Source organism: Aythya marila, assembly GCF_965140915.1.
Source record: "Aythya marila genome assembly, chromosome: 4".
NCBI classification, from domain to species: Eukaryota; Metazoa; Chordata; class Aves; order Anseriformes; family Anatidae; genus Aythya; species Aythya marila.
The window spans coordinates 4,980,710-4,999,447 of NC_139045.1; the positions used below are offsets into that span (position 1 = coordinate 4,980,710).

Genomic DNA, 18,738 nt, shown 5'->3' on the forward strand with positions numbered 1-18,738 from the left:
CTATCATGCAAACCATTCTAACTGCCCTTGAGAAAGATCCCATTTCTTCAAAATTTTGCTTCTCACCTGCTAGATTACCCCTTCTTGACCTCCCACAACAAAATTATGAATGTGCCCTTATGAAACCCACCCCATGAATACAGCTGCTTTGGAACACAAAGAAGCACTTCCTGAACAACGTAGGATAGGATTTTCAATTGCACTTTCATATAGCCCACTTCTTTTGTTTTCAGTCAGTGATAAGACACTGCTGATTTTACTGAGAACTATGAAAAAAACACAGCTTGCCATGAAAATACAGTCTTCTGTTTTCTCTTGTTAATTGCAATACATTTAAACCAGAATTTTCAGAAAGATCATGATCACAGTATTACTTGTCCTGCTTTTTTTTTTTTTTTCCTCCAAAGAACCAACATTTCTGCATTCAGAATAATTCAGAAATGTTTTTTAAAGAAAATTTCTACACCAAGATTTCTCTGCACTCAGCATGTATTGATCATGTTTTACTGCAGAGTTTATGTCCTGTTCTGGGCCTGCATTCTTGCAACTATGGAAATTGTCTGAAATTCTAGGTTTTTCAAAAGAGACTTTTATTCTAGACTCCAAAATAAGACATGCTGAGCATGTGGTAATATAATAAAATTGGGAAACATCCAGAAAATTCTGGTAAGATTGCCTTTTAGAGGAATTTCACTCCATTTACTTTTTTTTAAACTTGAAATCCTAAATTAAATTCCTTGCTACTACAAATAATGGAAAAAGTAGATCTATAATGGCAGACTAATCACCACCTTGCAGTGCCACTTTGAGAGTTTTGGGTGGTAGGGAAGGGTTGATTCACCTTTTCTCTTTTCTAAATGTCAGAATCTCATAATGGCCTACAAACAAAAGACATCATCAATAACCATCCCAGTCCTTGCCGCAGAGAATTCCCACTTATATTTGCTATCACATTCCCTGTTTGCACTTTAAGTTTCCTTGTTCATAACTGCAACAATGGTTAACATCTTAAAAGGACTTTAAGTTAAATGGATGGTGTTACACAAGGAAGTTGTTTTCTACTGTCTATGTAGAAAATTTCAACCAAGTTCTGTACTTGGTTGTACTTACAATTTCCCAGAACAGTCTCCTATTCTGTCATCATAGTCTTAATATTTGTCCCCTCGTGCTTCTTCCTGTCCTGATTGTATATACATTCAAATCATTAACTTTCCCCTACCTTATCAATTCAGGCAGAAAGCTCTCTGCTGCTGGCCTCTTCATAATCTTCAGTTCTTCCAGTCTTGTGTCACTTGCAAAGGTAATCAGTGAGGATCTTCTGTGTTCTTTCAGGTTATCACTAAGCTGTCACCTAGTACAGAGCAGAAGAGAAACGGACAGAGTAACTACTCTAGTCACCATAGGCCTCAAAATTCAAAGTTGCAAAAAAAAAAAAAAAAAAAAAAAGGCAGAAAACTGCAAAAAAAACTACTAAGCAGCAGCTTCCAATCACCCTTTGTAAACAGCACATGGATATAATGCTGTATCCTTAGTGTGTGATCTAAAAACTTCTTCTAGGAGAAGCAGCCTCAGAAAAAAATGTGTAGACTGCTCTCCATCATGTTTGTGATAGATTTTCTCAGTCTGTTCAGCCTGAGGTAAGGAGTGGCCACAAGGCCTCACAAGACAAAGTTTACATGTCTCCAAAAGGACAAGGATTGTGATGGTGCCAAGGCAGCAACCACATTGGAAATGCACACAATAAATATTAAAAACTTGAAGCATATCACGTAAATACAAGTACACACACTTGCTGAATATTTGTTATTGCATATTGGTAGAAAAATAGAATTTGTATAAGAAATGTGAAAATAAAGGCCAATAAGAGACTCACAAAGAACTGAAGTTCTACTTTAGTTGCCTCTGTTAGTAACTCATACTTTTCTTTCCTGGTCGTTTTTGCACAGGAAGACATTTTACATGCACACTACATTAATTAGACGTGTAAAAGACATCTCCAGCCTGCCAACTCAACTGCTTTGGGCAGTATTCCACCAGATTTCCAGACAATTAGCAGCTGGAACATCTGGAAATCCCAGACAAACGGCCACCAACCATGCAAAAATCGACTCCATATCACAGAAGTGTCTGATGCATCCCAGGAGTTCAGAGGCATAGACATCACAGGAGGCACTTGAGCCTCCTGGAGCACATGGTGAATCTGGCGTGTCCAGGACACACTGGAGTAGCTGAACAGGCATTGGGCACGTACATATGCACAGGTTACTCACATGCACTCAGAGAGATGCCAGATTTATCATTCTGGGGCTTGAGGAGGCTGGAAGTGATGATACAGTGACCATTTCATTGCTGAGTTGCACGACATTGTTCAGGCTGTATGTTATCTTCCTAATCTCTAGGACTCCAGCAGCACGTCCCCCAGTTGGAGGAGGAGAGCTGAACTTCTGCTGTGTGTTGCTATTTTGATTTGGTAGTGTCAAAGATCAAGTCTGAGGAACTCAAAACAAAAACCTCAATCTGTTTCTTTTCTTTCTCCCACTGGCCTAGAGATCCATCCTCTAAGACGTCAGGAAGGAAGTAAATACAGTTTATATCCAACTGTTGTAGTCATTGAGATGGTAAGTCTGACTTATGATGTAAAATCCTGGTATTTTCAGCATTCTGGCTAAGATTTTTAAGCCCCAATGCCCAGAATTAGGCCCATAAAGCTCCTGTGCACAGTGTCTTGTTGTCAAAGTGCTCAACATCCAAAAGTTGTTACAAGATGGTGTCTTTCCTGGTCTGAACAGACTTCTGTGTGAAAAACTTCTGGAGCCTCTACGCTGCAGAGCTTACAGCACTGGTTAATGGCTCTCACGCTATAGCATTGCCTGAATCCTGTGCCTTTGTTTTCAGCCTGTTCCTGATACTGTATTATGGCACAAGAACAATGCACAAGCCCTCAGCAACTTGCTGTCTCAAAAGGAATAGCATTCCTACAACCGATTAATCTGCCAAAAAAACTGAAAGGGTCACATCTCTGACTAAAAAGGCCTTTCACTTCAAGGCTTATTCCACAATTCAGTTCAGCTGACAAATGCACAGATGAGGATTTCTCAACTATGCAGTTTTCAGTAAGGGATGACCCACCCATATTGTTAGGAGGACTGGAAAAAGAGAAGCAATCCCCTGGAAACTTCAAATTCAGAGGGCATCAGGATGCAGCACTGCGAATGAGCTCCCTCCTGGCTAGGGGAAGATAATCAATATCACATGGGATCAGTTGTCCACATGCCTAGAGTCAGCACATAAGGAGTGGAACATGGCACAAAATGCTGGGAACGTATGAAAAGTTACTCCTCCTCTCCTCTTAAAGGTCCTCAGCACCGCTTCCTTGCTTCACATCTGAAATGGCAGCTAGCAAAGTGGGGAGAGAGTCTATGGCATGAAAGTTGTAGCACATTTACACCACAGGATGCAAAGTTCAGTGATGACAGAGAGGATCTGAAGGCTGCATGACATGCTATAAAGAGAAAAACCTACAGGAATGTGCTGAGTTCTGTCCATATCCAAAATCAAACATTTACCACCCTGTTTATCCAATTACCATCCCATTTAGCTGAGCAGTACTTAAATGAAATTCTTCAAGGTTAGGGCCCCAGGAAGAGTCACTTCCCTGGGCAGTTCTTTGATTACCTTTACCTCCATCCATCCAAATATGCTGGATGCCCCCAAACCATTTGAGATCAGCAAACATGGGCTGAATTTTATATCTAGTTCATTCACTATTTAAGCAGGGGGAAAAAATAACATAACAACTTTGCTTGTTCAGCTGACTTAATATTGAGGATAGGCAGTGATCTTCTTTTTCCATGAATATGCTAAAATTAATCCAATTTGCATGGGAACATATAAGCAGTAAATATTTATTCATGATTGGGAGGGAACCGATCCAAGTATGTAAACTAAAGGTAGACATTAAAAAAAAAAAAAAAAAAAAAAAAAAAAAACAGCATAAACATCGATCACCTTAACTTTCCTACAATTAGCTGCCAGGTATAATTAATCTGTGCTTCCAGCCATATTAAATCACTAACAAGCATAACATGTTTGAAATAAAGAAATAATTCAAAAAAAAAAGCAATTAGGGAGATCCAGTTATTTCAGTCTGGGCAAAGTGACCCTCACTCTAATAGCCTAGTAGTTAATGAATCTGACTTTAAAAGAATTCCTTTTTCTCCCCATGAACACTATCTTTATTTTTTCCTAAACTTCATACTGAAGTTGCAAAGTTTAATTAAATATGCTCCAGTCTGGAGGAGTAGAAAGTAAGAGATGTGTCAGCAATAGAAATGGCAGACTTCATGTAAGCAGTCTGCCAGCTAAGGGAGTCATATGCTGGGTTATTGTTAAACTAAAGCAGAAGGAGATAAAAAACACACTGGCGTGTATTTTTACGTACTTTTAGTCGAGCATTGTGAGAGGACGCGTTCCTTAGCTGAAATCATTCCTACCCTGACTAAGGACAAGATTTCAAGGGAGAGGTAAAATTGCCATTCTGCATTTCCAGAATGCATTTTTTACCAGAAAACAAATCTCTAGTTTAGTATAGAGGAACTTTACTTCTCAGAGAGATTTCTGTGGTTTGAAAAACACTCCTGGCTTTGGGCTTAAGGTTGTGTTTGACAAAAACCAGCTCAGAAGCATCAGTCAAAGTCAGCATTTCACTGTCTTGATGCTTTTCTGCTCAAGGCTCTTAAGAAGAGGACTGCCATGACCAGGGAGCAAAGAAACATTGCTGTGAAAGCCTGGGTTACTTCCACAGCAACTATGTGTGTAGATGAACCATACACGCTGACCAAGGCCACAGGCAAACACATGCATCATTAGTTAGCCCTCTAATTTGCTAGTGCTCTTCTGCTGGAGATGTATTGCCTCTCTCCATCAGAGCCGTAAGAGCGGATCCATCTCTGTCTAAAGCAAAGCAGTTGGTTTGAGCTAAGCTCAGAAACTTTTCACCAAAGTAGATGAGAAGAATCCATGTGATCTGCTCCCCCAATCTGTTCTGCTATGAAGGAGTGCAAAGAGCTGTGGAGCAGTTGCATCTGCGATGGTTATTTCTACTCTGCCTGTAACCCAAATCTGGTCAACACGGTGCTTCAGAAGGATTATAAAGTCAGCTTGCGATTCTTTATCTCGAAGGTTCAGGGTATAGGTTGGGAAAACACTGTACTGTTGGGGGAACGGTGTACAATTTCAGACCAACAATTTTCCTTAGATCTTTCTTGAGTTTAACCTGAGCTCAAAGAACTTCATGCTCTTGAAGGATAGGGCCTCATTTCTGCTGATGGCCACATCAGGTTTAAGTAGCCCACAGACATACCAGTCTTGGTGCAGGAGTGGGAACTAGGATAAAAATGAGAACTTCAGAAGAAAAGAGACAAAGAAAATAATCAAATAATCTCACTAGCACTTACATTCATCTGGTGCCCTGTTACCAAAATATTTAAGCACCCAGTAATTTATGTATTTATCGTTCTGTGAAGGAAGTACGCACTGTTATTCATTCTGCCTGTGAAAAAGTGGAAAAGGGACAGCATCTCGGCATGGCTGCACTCCTGAATCAGAAACTATGATATTGCTAATTTGGTTTCGAGAAAGAAAGAAAAAAAAAAAAAAAAAAAAAAGAGAGAAGAGAAAGAACTCCTTGGACAGGGGCAGTTACAGATCACAGCAACCCTTTTCTTCTTATTTCCATCTTTTTTTTTTTTTTTTTTTTAGCAGAGGAAAACTTGGCACATTGTAAACAAGCAAGGTTGATGCAACAAAGACAGGATACTTCCTGCAATTTCAGCTTCAGAGCCAGCCACGCAGAGATGGCCATATAAATACATGTGGAAGGAGGCAAAAACAGAACTCTGTTCCCTGCTATCCCCCAGTCCTGCAGTGAGCTGTTGAACTCCAGCTCTCAGCCCCTCCTCAGTGTTGGTGCAACCTAAGTTGGAGAAGCAAGCCCAAAAAGAAATTATTTGAGCCCGTGGGAGCAATGGCATAAGCAGCCAAGGCACAGGATATTCAGAAGACTTTCTCCAGCTGTGACAGGACTTTCTCTACTAGCTGCTGACCAAGGACTTACTCTAATCCTCACATGAGCTGTATTCTTCCCATAATTCTACATCAGCCCCATTTCTGTCTGCTTCATCAACATGCTGTTGCTCCTTCTCTTAATAGATCTTTCCATGTGCACCACCTCTTCCTAGCAAAATCCAGCTTATAAATGCTTTATTAATTTACATGAATTCAACAGAGATGTAAGCAAAATTATCTGTCAAAACATAATTTACATATTAAAGAACAGGCAGCCATTTGCTCCATTGAAGTGCACTAGGTTATGTTCTATCCAATTGCCCACTCTGGGTCTAGCTTTCTTCTGCTTGGGTTGCAACTACTGTGGACTGCCTAGTTTTCTAAATATCAATTCAACACTCGGAGCAGTCAGAAAAATAAATAAATTAGGAACTTACACAGTTCATAGCAAAGAACACCATTATGTCACTGGATAAATCCATGGTTTGCTCATGCTTCTTATACCTTGTGCATCACTACCATTTCATTGCAAAAATGATAGGTTCGATGCTCAGACAAGGGTAACAAGGATGAGCCCAAGTGGGGAGTTATGGTGGCTTCTTCCTGAGTTTTATTTTCCTTGGACATAAAGCATGGACATGTGTGTACTAGCACTAAGACCAGCATCACAAGTATAGCATGTCTTGCACCTTAGCCACAGTGGAGATTTCTCCAGTTGTCCCCAAAGTCACAGAGACTGATACGATGCACTCAGTGTGAGGGCACAATCAGCATGCAGGAGAAAGCCAGAAGGCCCTGACACCCTGCCTGACCTGTGATTTCATTTGTGAGGTGCGTGGTGAGAAGTTATTCCTTAACTGCAAGATTCAGCCTTCCTTCTCTTCTAAAGGATTGAAGAAAGTAGACTATGTTGAAAGACAAGTTCAACAAATGCATGACAGGGTTCTTGGGCGTTTGCTTGGCTGTGCAGTTGCCCTCAGTGGGCACTTTGCTGGCTCTCACACTCTCACAGAAACGGGCATGTTGCCGGTCAGGCTGAGCTGCAAAAAGAGGGCACAAAGGAGAACAATACAAGACCCTTTACAAGGTAAAGGCTATTTTTCCTGTTCTCCTGCTTGAATTGCAGTTAAAGAATAAATTTCCTATTTATACTTATCCTAGAATAAATATCCTATATTATTCTTGTTTTGCATACTGTTCTCTTAAACCTTCGGTGTATTTTTTATATATAAATGTAAATATGTTTATATTCTACATGTAAATATAAATATGTGCACATGCACACACAGAGACACAAGTCTACTGGAAAATCTTCTGTCAAGATCCCCACTAGTGAAAAAGCATTAGAGCCACCATCTTATGCAATAGTTTCCACTTAAGGGACAGCTGAGCAGGCAGCGACTTGTCAGCCTAGAAAAGAGACAGTCTGGGCAGGCGACACATGGCAGAGGGCAGTAAATTAAAGGGTGTCTTCAAAAAGGTAGATAAAAATTGACTGTTTGCCGGTTTCTTCCCGTATTAGAGCTGGGGGGCACCAAATGAAATTTGCAAGAGTGAGGCTCAAGAAAAATAAAAGAGAAATAAATGTTGTGTGTTCTACAGAACTCTTGAGAAAGGATAGTGTGAGTGGCAAAAGTTTATTACATGGGCTGACAAAGAACCTGTACAAGGCCTTGAAGAGAGAGGCATTTAGGGTTACAAAACAGAAAAAGGGGGAAAAAGGGTCACATTTGTGAAATCTCCCGAGCCAAAAATGTTGGGAACTGGGAGAATATTTGGAGGAATTATGTTCCTTTCCTTGTTTCTTTGTCTTTAGTCTTCCCTGTGCATCTGCTAATGGACACATGGATAGTGGACTCAATGAACCCCTAGACTGAGACAAGACAGATGTTCTAAAATTCAGGAACTGCGTGTCTATCACAAGAGAATCTCTCTGGGGTTTGTATTTATTTAGAGCCCTAACAATTAGAAACACATCAGTCAATAGATGGGCATAGATTTTAACTCAGACTTCTCAAACCTAGAACTAATGTTTTAACCAGACCAGAGCTTTCCTCTCTGATACAAAGCATCCCGGTGCATCAAGTCTTTTTCTGGAGGACAAAGTATCCTGAGATGTGGCTCACAGATCCAACAGTTCACAGATTTACAGTACATTAACTATGGTCATGGGAAAATGTTGGGTTTTTCTTCTATAAAGAGGGTCTTGTGTAATATGTAAATGCCATAAGGGATTAGCACAAGATATTACTTTTGCAGCGTGTGAAAGTACGTTGTGCCAATTCTCAGAATGTCCAGCACCAGCCAAGCCTCATGACAGACCCAGAGGCACAACTCTCAATCCAACTGCCCATTAGAGATGGCCAGACCAGCTGAGAAGCCAGAAACATATGCTAAACCAGCATTTTGCAATAGATATCTTCATAGACCAATATATCTGAGCTAGCTCTGACAGAAAACAGCTCAGGCAGAAAATCCCCTTTTTTTCGTAACATATTTCACAAAGACTCTGTCCTTATAGAAAAGTGCTACAAAATTCAAATGAGACAAAAGCTCATATGCTTCTGTAAAAAGTTACTTTCATCACCTATAAAGCAAAGATTTTTGTATGTGTTTTTATTATGTTGGTGCAGAGGTCTATAAAAAGACAATAATGTTTTGATTCAATGGTAAAAATAAGTAAACAAACAGAAAAGTAGATATTTTCCAGATCCTGTTCCAGAGGACTCTATATGAAGACAGTATTATTTTTCAGATGGTGAAAAAATGTGATTAAAGAGGAATTAAGCTTCCTCTGTATAGCTTATAAAAGTATGTGCAATACTATCACAGAGTACGTGAAATCAGGTAGGTTCTCTGAGACTGGGTGTAATAAGGGGTTGACAAAAAATGTTACCGTGTTTTTCAATATACAGGAGCTAAAGTTTTCTAAAAATATTAGCTTATCTGATGCTCTAATGCATCCAGTATCCTTCATGCAAATAACTTTCTCTTGATATCTTTTGATGAGTTAATTCTTACTGTTAGTTGTGAGAAGAACCATCTAATAAACAGTCATGTAAAGATGATGAAGCCTCTACGAAAGTATTTTTGAGCCTGGTATCTATTCTGTACTCTATATAGCAAAGTATAAAGGGACTAGAAGATGAAGCCAGGTCAGGAATGAGATTTTTATTACTTATGCACAAACATGCCAGTGTAAACTAAGTGTATTTGTTAAGTCTGGGGTGGTATTTTTTTGGTCAAAGTACAGAATAGAGGGTTACCCTTTTTGTACACTTGAACAAAGGCTTTTAAGGACTGGCTTAAACAAGTAACAAGCTGCCTATTAATCCCCCAAATGATGATACAGCAGTTCTCCATATTTAATCACCTGCTCTCTGTTCATATTTATTTTTGGGGGTGGTTGGGGCTATAAAATGGTGTACTGAAGGTCAGACATCTCCCAAGTGAAAAATGCTAATGAGAACCGTGAACCCTTTTCCACATTTGAAGTTACTGAAAAATTACGAAAACAAAACAAAAAAATAGGGGTCGGGGGGAAGTCCAGGAGACCACAAACTACAGAAGAGAAACTTGCAGGATCAGACACAGTTTAAATAACCTTGTTGAAAACGTACAGTAAAGCTTAAATATAAAGCAAAACATAGCGTTGCATAAGAACTCGAACAGGAAGGGGACTGAAAAACAACTACGAGCAAAAAGGGAAATGAGTGAGTCTATCTGATCTTTCCAGCTGACATAAATGTGAACACTAAAAAAAAAAAATAAAACAGTGACAACTAATTTGTGATGTAAAATTATTCCTGTTTTAATTAAATTAAAATAAATGAATATAATTAATTATCTAGGTTGGGAGACGCATCTACCCAGACAGAATTCCTCTCTTGGACCCACTGAGGGGAAAGAGGTGGATCAGGCTGACCTAAATTTGGTTCACTGAAACTAAGGGTAAGATTTTCAATGCTGTCCAAGAGATTTCAACTATATCCCATGTTCCGACTCCCTGGCTATGATCCCTGGAGCCTCGAATGACTTTTCTTCCACCTATACTATTTTTCCTGCTGTGGTGCAGCATGTGAAGCCCATATGCAATGATTTTATTTGGGTTGTCTACTTGTTAACAACATTATATCAAGTAAGGTGCGGGTCAGAAGTTACTCTCATGCTACTGCCCACCATATTTTTTTGATTCTGTGCTCAGTGTCCTTTTGAAGGTTCATGAAATGGAAGCAAGACAGCTTCTGTTTCTGCTGGGTTTAGTCCCTACTCTGTATTAAAAATTGTAATACAGAGCTGCTGTTCGGGTTATGGAAGAACAGCGTTTCTGATATATTAAACAAAGACAGCAGACTTTCCAAGATTTTTTTTATGTAATCTCCTGGCCTGCCAAGTGGCCCAGCACATGGTGTATGCAGATGCACTAGAAGACAGACAACTTTCATACCATAAATTCCTTTGCTGCTCTTCTGCTGTGAATGACAACAATATTTTCCACTCATTTCAATGGCAACAATTCCAGTCTTATCACAGATTGCCAGGTTAGTAACTCATGCTTAACAGGAGTTTGAAATTGAGAATAACTTTTTCTGACCCCCTTTTCCTTTTTGTTTCTTTACTCAACAACCCCATTCTCCTCCCTTTTTTTTTAAAAAAAAAAAAAAAAAGAAAAGAAAAGGCAATTTGCTTTCTGCCATTTGGTTTCTCAGCAGGGCTGTTATCAGCACTAGTCACTAAGGGAGGACAGCTGGCAAGGGGGAGAAAAAGTCAGATCCTTAAGAACATAACCATGGATTTAAACATGTGAGCCTGCGCCGTAAATTATTTTGTTATGCAATTTGTATCAAACTCACTCCGTAAGTCAGGGGTATACCCTGCAGCATGTAAAGTTCATGGAAACCGACAAATAAGAGCCAGAAGCACACGCTTCTTCAGATAAAGCAAATGATGAGCCCATTTGTTGCAGAGCAGCGTTTGTAATTCTGAGAACTCTCCCCTCATTCTGAAGCAGATAAAGTGGTTTGCAGAAAAAAGACGAGACTCACAGCTGGAGGAAACACAGGTGTCAAAGTCTGTTGTTACTGCTTTTGTTGTGGCTCAAAACAGGCAGGCATTTTGATATGCAAGAACGACCAAAAAAAAAAAAAAAAATGCTTAGTCTAAGGCAGCCCAGGCTTAAATGGGTTCAGCAGCCAGGTGGGTCATATTTTCCTCTTGCTTATTCTTTGTGTGAGTAAGTCTTTCCTGCTGAAAGCAACCCAGATACTGTATGCAAGATGAAGATCTGGACCACTGGTTTCAACCTGACTTCAGCAGCAGTTTCGGATCTGGCTTCAGTAGGAACTGCCCTTAGACTCGAGCTGAATTTGATTCACCTCAAGGAAACTTTTTAAGCCCCCTTTGCTGGTTTTGCTGCCTGGGCATTATCTCGCTGGCTTGGCTCTAACATAGTCAGCAGCACAGTTTCAAACTGAAGGCACCAGTGTAAAGGGGAGCGGGAGCTTCCTGAAACCACTGCCTAAGAAGTCAGCTTGCCCGACATACAAACCAGTTGACACCATTACTGATACCCCCCCCCTTTGGTTCAAACCTGTACTAACTAGCAGACCTTGACTGCTGCCTCTGTTCTTTCCTATTACAAGGCTCAGAGGAGAAAGTTGCAGGGAATCACACTCAGCACTGGCATCCCAATGGTTTAACTGAAGACGAACACTTTATTCAACTCTTGTCCTTTTCCCTGGGGTGGCCAGCATTGCTTCAAATGCCTGCTGACTTAAATGGTGACAGCTGCAGGACACAGACTCATGTATCACAAGCTGCGTGCAATAGGAGATAGCTGAAGGGCAGAACTTCAAAGACGCTGGTTGTAACCACCCGGACAGCGCAGGGCTGCTGCCGCTGCCAGTTGGTAGCTCCAAGCTCAGATGTGGGGCCGTGGCCTCACAAGCAATTGGACATTTGCCACGTCTTGGAGGTGCCGTATATCTATCCCAGAGAGAGGCCGGAAAACAGAGGTGGGTACAGTGCTGACTGCTTTAACTCTTCCATCAGCCTTGTTTGGTTCCCCCAAAACCTGATGTACACCGACGTGGGGATTCTTCTCTTTTGAGGAAGGAACTGCAGAAGAAGTGACCCGATTTTTGCTTGCTTCCTCCAACACATCAGCTTCAAAAGATATGTTGAAACTTTTGAGGAATAAGAACAACCACAGTTTAAATATTATTTCTTGGCACCTGAAGGGTAACTTGCAATTCTTCTGACTTCACAGGAAAATTATCCACATCCTGATCAACATCAAAAACCTCAGGCACTATTGGCTGAGAAAGGCATATTGACCTCTAACACGAATTTGGATGTATAATTTATTTTCATACACATGGAGATTCTAGACTCTACAGGGCAACATAGATTACCTGGTGTATGGTAATAGTGCTGAAAGGGTACATTACTTACCATGCTTAGAAAATGCCTTCACGGGGCTTGCCAAATCGCTTTCCACATTTCTGTCGTTACATATGAGATGCAGACCTCCTCACCCACGTACATTTTATGTTTCTACAGGTGGGCATCAGGCCTCTCTCTTGCTCTGTGACCTCTCATACTAGTTTCCCTTGGCAAAAAGGGCTTCGGGGAAAGATGTAAGGCTGCTCTGCAGCTAGAAATAGGCTATTAAGTTGGGCCCTCCCTCAAAGCAGCTGGGTTGGAAGGTGCACTTTCCCTGACTGCAGCCTCACCTCATTTACTTCCATCCCAAAACCAAACCCACAGAGAAAAAAGTTGAGCAGCTTCTCTTCTCACTGCTAGAGAAGGAAGAAACTACAGTAGGATTAAAAACAAACATCACAAACACAGTATTTAACTGCAGAGCCACAACAAGAGCCCTAGGTTCTTGTTTCCTTCCCAAGTTCTGCTTCTGGGATCATGTCGTTAACAATCTGCCAATGTTCCAAATTAAGAGCAAATGAAAGGTATAGCAACCACAACTGGTGGCCTAGTGTTGTTGGATGTTTTGCATAATTTACTAGCCCCCTCATCCTCTTTTCTTTTTCCCTGCTGAAAACAGTGGGTTAATTCATTCAGTCACATAGGGCCTGCAGAGTTGTGGTCCAGATGAAATTGGCTCTCAGGAGTCTTCCATAGGTTCTTCACCCTGTAAACTATTTTGGACCAATTTCTTCAGGAATCCACATGGTTTTGTATGAGATACTGTCCAACAATGGACCTCTACGGATGCCATGTTTTTCTGTGATCTAAACAGGGGCGTTCTGGAGACAGGTTGTAATTTCCGGCACAGTACACTTGAACCACTTCTTGTTCCCACAACATACTGGGCAATTCTGTTTAATTCTGATGCTTAAGCTCGGTAGAATGCTTGTCAGCAGGTATAGTTGTCACAACTCAATAATGGACAGCTTATAGCAGATTTGCCAATAGAAAATGAACCCCTTTTACTATTTCTGCCCAATTAGGAAGATTCTTCTTTATTCAGGTAGTAAGGAGCTATGACTACAAGCACAGGCACCAAGAGACCTCATTCCAAAATCAACACAAGCGGTTAGGGTGAATGACACATTACTAGTGGAGCTTAAAAAACACAGATATGCTGACCGGTACAAGGCACATTGGACTAAGTTTGTTGATCTCTTGCAGGGTGAAATTTTGCCTCCAGTTAGATCCATACAGCACTATTATTTTAGACACAAACTCGGCCCTCTAGCCTCATGTTAACTGTTCAGGAGTCTGTCGTGTAAAAAAAAAAAAAAAAAAAAAAAAACTCGTGAAGTGTTCAGAGTGCCACATACCTAGAGCCACAGAAGGGTGTCTCCACAGCAATACAAGGGACAGAGAAATCCAGGCAAAGATTTCTCGTGGCAAGGCATGATAGCGGGAGAAAACATCCCTGCAGTTCTTTTGTCTTTCCAGAGCAAGGAACATTCCACCTGTCGGCTGTCTGCCAAATTCCAGGAGGCTGGAAGCAAGCTGGAAATCATACCACCATGACTGCAGCTGAGGGAAGATCTGACTTAAAACCTTGCCACAATGAAAATCCATCTACCAGGATTGGTCACCAGTACCTTAACAGGTTCTAATATCAGTGCAAGCAGCAGAAATTTGAAGGCATACCGGAGATTTTAAAGAGTGCCTACTAACTTCCAGAACACTAACAATGCAACAAGGAATAATAAAAAACTAACTGGTATACTTGCAAATAGTTTTCTATCTTCAGCTGATGAGTTAGGCGCAGAACCCTTTTGGCCACACAAATGCAGTGTTATGACACTAGGAAGAGTCTTTTAAAAAGTGAACCTTAGAGACCCAAATTTCAGAAGGCAAATTATGAGAAAAATACATCTTTAAACTATGATTTTTTCAGGCAACTTATGACTGGAAACAATTGGGGCTGGTCGCACTGCAAGCTGTTGTAAGTCTGTGCCATTCTGCATTCTGTCCTCAGGCAGCCCTATCAGTAAGGAGGCATGTTACAGCTTTTTATTTATTCTAACCTGCTTTGTTGTTTTCTGCAGCGCAGAGATCATTAAGGAAGAAGTTTCTCAGATACAGAAAAACATAACCCAAATTTTTAATGACCTCTCTAGTTCAGCTCCCCACTGCACATGCAGCTAATTATTTTTCACTTACACATTTCCTAGGCCTTTCTTCATTCTGATCAGCCATGGAAACTAAGAGCTACTAATAAAAAGTGACCGTTCCTCTAAAAATTGTGGCACCTGGGGAGAGGAGGTACTACATGCTCAACCTGTGAGGCATTCTGCTCCTAACCTTTGAAAGGTCTGAAGACAGAATGGAGGTGTCATCTCCTCTACAATCAGATTTCCCTGTTCAGATTTGGGTTCCAAACCAAGGCAGGAAGAGCAGGAGTGAATACTCCTGGGATTTCTGAGCTGCACCTGGCTATGCCTCCTTCAGCATTCATTCCACACACACAAGTGAAGAGGACAGAATTTGAGACAGAGGAGGCTCTTTCAGAGCAGAGGGGAATTTTGCAAGTGTTCAGGGAATAAAAGTAAGTCAGAAGCATTATAACTCTGTCAATAATGCATTATACTTGAAAGGGCCTGGGTATATCTATCACTTAGCAAGTTACAGTCTCCCTTTTAAGGGAATCTCTGTATATAAAACCCTTACCTGATCTGATGGACCAGTGCTTTCAAACTAGTCAGCACCTGCTCTCAAACTTGATATACTCTCAAACTGTTTTAAGTGAAGCCAAAGGATCAAGACTTAATTAGCAGTGAAATACCTCTTATACTGATCAGTTTGCTCCAGATCTCCTGAGGGACATAGATTTGTCTCTATCTGGAATCTCCACCCTACCCTCAGCTGCTTGTTAGGAGGTTTGCATTTCGTCATTTGGCAGACACTTACCTGCCGCGTGTGCTGCGAAGGAAGAGTGCTTTTGGCAGCAGAGGCTGCACGGCTCTGGAAGAAGGGGAGGCAAGTTGGAGCAGCTTCATCTCTTAAGAGCATCCCAGCTCTGCCAAACCAAACAAGACAAGGTGACATGCTTTTCTTGCTGCTCCTTAGTAGACAGACTCATTAGTTATTTGTTGGTCCCATAAGTTGTGGGGATTTTTAATTTTTCCTTTTTTTCCTGCAGGGATAACAGTCATTCAGGTGTAATGCTTCAATTAAAAGGCTTTCCTTCTCTGGCAGTCACAGCAGTGAGAGTCACACCTCTGCTTAGGAAAAAAGCTTTGCTTCCAGCAGAAGCACTAAAGATGAAGGTGCAGTCATTAAGGGTGGGATTTTCACAGGTGTTTGATGGTATCAGGTGCCCAATTCAGTCTCAGGCTTTTGCATTTTAGGCAATATAAAGGTACAAAGTGTTGTCAGAAGGGAATGATGATACAAAAATTGAGGTGATAGGAGTCCTAACACCTTTACTGAATGGTTCCAGTTAATAACAGAAAGAACAAAGCAAACTCCATCACACTCTAGAACAGCTGGGCCCTGATGTCTTGCTTGCTTGCTGTGGCAAGGACACTTTTTTGGTCACTTAGATAACACAAAGTGAGCCAACCTTGTTATTCCCTTAATTTTAACAAGTCTCTAAACACATCTGTCTAAATATCCATGACCCGGAGGGGAAAAAGAATATATTTAAAATATACAATGAGTGCCAAATCTAACTCATCAGTCTCTGCTGGGATTCCTGAGAGTCTTGGGAGGTGGGACCTGAAGCAGTTTATTTTGGCATCATTCTCAGCTAGGGAATCTTTTGATAACAGTGGCTCTGGAATGGACCGATGCTTTGAGAAGAAAGCATGGTAAGCATTAATGGGAGAGCAGAGGGAAGTCTTATACTGCAAAACCCTGGGAAAAAAGTGATAAAATTCATCTGACTTCCACTGCTTTTCGTTCAAGGACAAGAAGAAGGAAAGAAAATGAATAAAACACAGTTAAAATTCCAGTCAAAAAAGAAATGAGACAAAAAAAGTGAGAAAGTCCTTCTCGTCATCGAAGTAATCCTTCTGACTACACAGGATTGCACTTATCACACCTTAGGTGCTTTGTCCAGCATCCCCTTCAATCTCCAGACAGAAGGAAACTATACCAGTCTATAGGTATTGGTTTTGAGATGTTTTTCTTTGAATAAAAATGTTTCCATCAATAATTTCAGGCTACTGGCACTGCCTCTCGTAGCTCTGCCCCAGGATTCAGCCCAAGGAACAAGAAACAAAGGAAATAAAAAAAGTGCTCCTGTAGTTGGAAAGCTTATATGCCTTTTGTCTTCTATATTCATTTTATGGTTGCAGTGTTTTTTAAAATACTGTTTGATCTGGCAAGCAGTCCTAAGGTCTTACTAAAGTTCTGCTTCCCTTTCTAAAGCACGAAACCAACAGAGTAATCAAGGTAACCATCAGTTATCTATCTCTTTTTTCAAGTCGTAGCTGTAACTGGGATGTCAAGCAAAGAACTGGGCAAAAGGGTTTTCAGCTAAATGTGGTTTCTTATCTTCCCACAGCTACTTTAAACATCAGGGCAACGTTTTTATCTTTGTCTGAGGAAAGGAAAAAAAAATTGTTGCTAGATTTAAAAGTCTTCCAGAGTAACCGGAGAGATGTCACTCAGGCACTCAGCTGGGCTGTGGCAGATCTGGGACCCATCTCCTCCTTTGCCTGAGCCAGTGCACACCGGGGTATTAACCTATCTGCCAGGCTGTCAGCCTGGGGCCTAGGGTCAGGCTGTCTCCGTCTCTCCTGCTGAAGCTGCTCTATTTTACATAGAATAAATCATTCATTAGGGCTCAGACAGTGCGCAAAACAACTTCATCACTGAATGGTTAGGCGAGTCATGGGGGATGCAGGCAAGGATTGTGGTCCCTGCTTCAGGAGAAGCTTACGCTCAGATTAAGTAGTCAGTGTAACACAGACCTCACTTGTCCGAGGTGAGTGCACTAAGACACAAAATGATTCCCTCCATGGCCTCCAAAATATTTCAAGTATTATCCCAGTAAAAGCAGAACAAGAGGAATTAAGAACGTCTCTCTCCTCCACCTAAACAAAAGCCCCAATATCTGAGTGATAATGATTTAAATGTCCTCAAGCTGAGGAAGGTATTTAACTGTGGCCTCCCACATACAAAATAAATGCCATAATCACTGGGTTCTTGCAGGAAAGCATTTACATCTATTTTGTCATTTCCTCTTCTTGAAAGTGGCATAAAACAAAACGTACATTTGATGCTATTTTGTGCTGAATGAGAAAAATCCAGTGGAAAAAAAATACTACCCCACTGAAGTTAACTTTTAGTTAAACTCAACTGAATCTCTTCTCTAATTTTTCCCATTTAGCTACCAACCAACGTGTAGTAACAGTGGTTCACACAGGCATAGCCCTAGTCTTTGTTAATCAATGAGGTGATTTAACTAAAACCTTTTGTAAACAATCAGTTTGAAAAGCCAACACTTTCCTGTGTTGGAATATCCAGCCCTTCTTTCTTAGGGACTTATGTCTGAACATGGGAATTGAAAAAAAAAAAAAAAAAAAAGAAAGAAAAAAAAAAAGCAGTTATTGATTCAATCTTGTCTTGTTCAGTCCCAGCTTGTAAGGAATTTCATTTAATTAAATTGGCTACAAATATATAAAAACATGTGCATATATGTGTGTGTGTGTTTGTATTTTGCTTTGAAAGAGAGAGATCAGCTAGGAACTCACGTGTTTCCCACCAGCAGCACCAGGTTCTCAGACTTATGCAGTCCCCATATGTATTGCCTGCAAGTGGTTCACCAGGGTACTGGGTTAAGCCTCCGTCCCATCAGCCAGGCAGGCTTGCACGCTGTGTCCAGGATTTCACCTGTAATTTTGGAAAAAAAAGGAAAGTTCTTAATTTTTTCAAGAGCTATGGGCTACCCCTTCACGTTTTGTCTCTTATTTTTGACATCTTCATCATGCCCTCTCACACCTGCTTTTCAGAGTCCCTACCTGGGATCTGTCTTGGTGATCCTCTGCTGTTGACCAATTTGGCAAGACACCGAAATCCTCATCCCCCACTTCTAGATTCACCCACCTGAATGGCATCTTCAAAAAAAAATAAATTATAAAACATTCCTTATTCATAACTGGGCCAAAGGTTCTTGCCACAGGTACTGACAATGTCCATCTCATTTAATTAGAAGTTTTATACTTGGATAATGAAAGGTGCTGAAAA

General features: G+C 40.8%; 1 long non-coding RNA gene across 1 annotated transcript; it reads right to left on the reverse strand.

The window, feature by feature from the left end:
- Positions 1-824: 824 nt before the first annotated feature.
- On the reverse strand, positions 825-18,403 carry LOC309877986. The gene is made up of 3 exons (XR_014317464.1): positions 18,246-18,403; positions 15,454-15,562; positions 825-1,351 (listed from the first exon to the last, which is right to left on the reverse strand). It is a non-coding gene; the product is annotated as an uncharacterized lncRNA (long non-coding RNA).
- Positions 18,404-18,738: the final 335 nt, after the last annotated feature.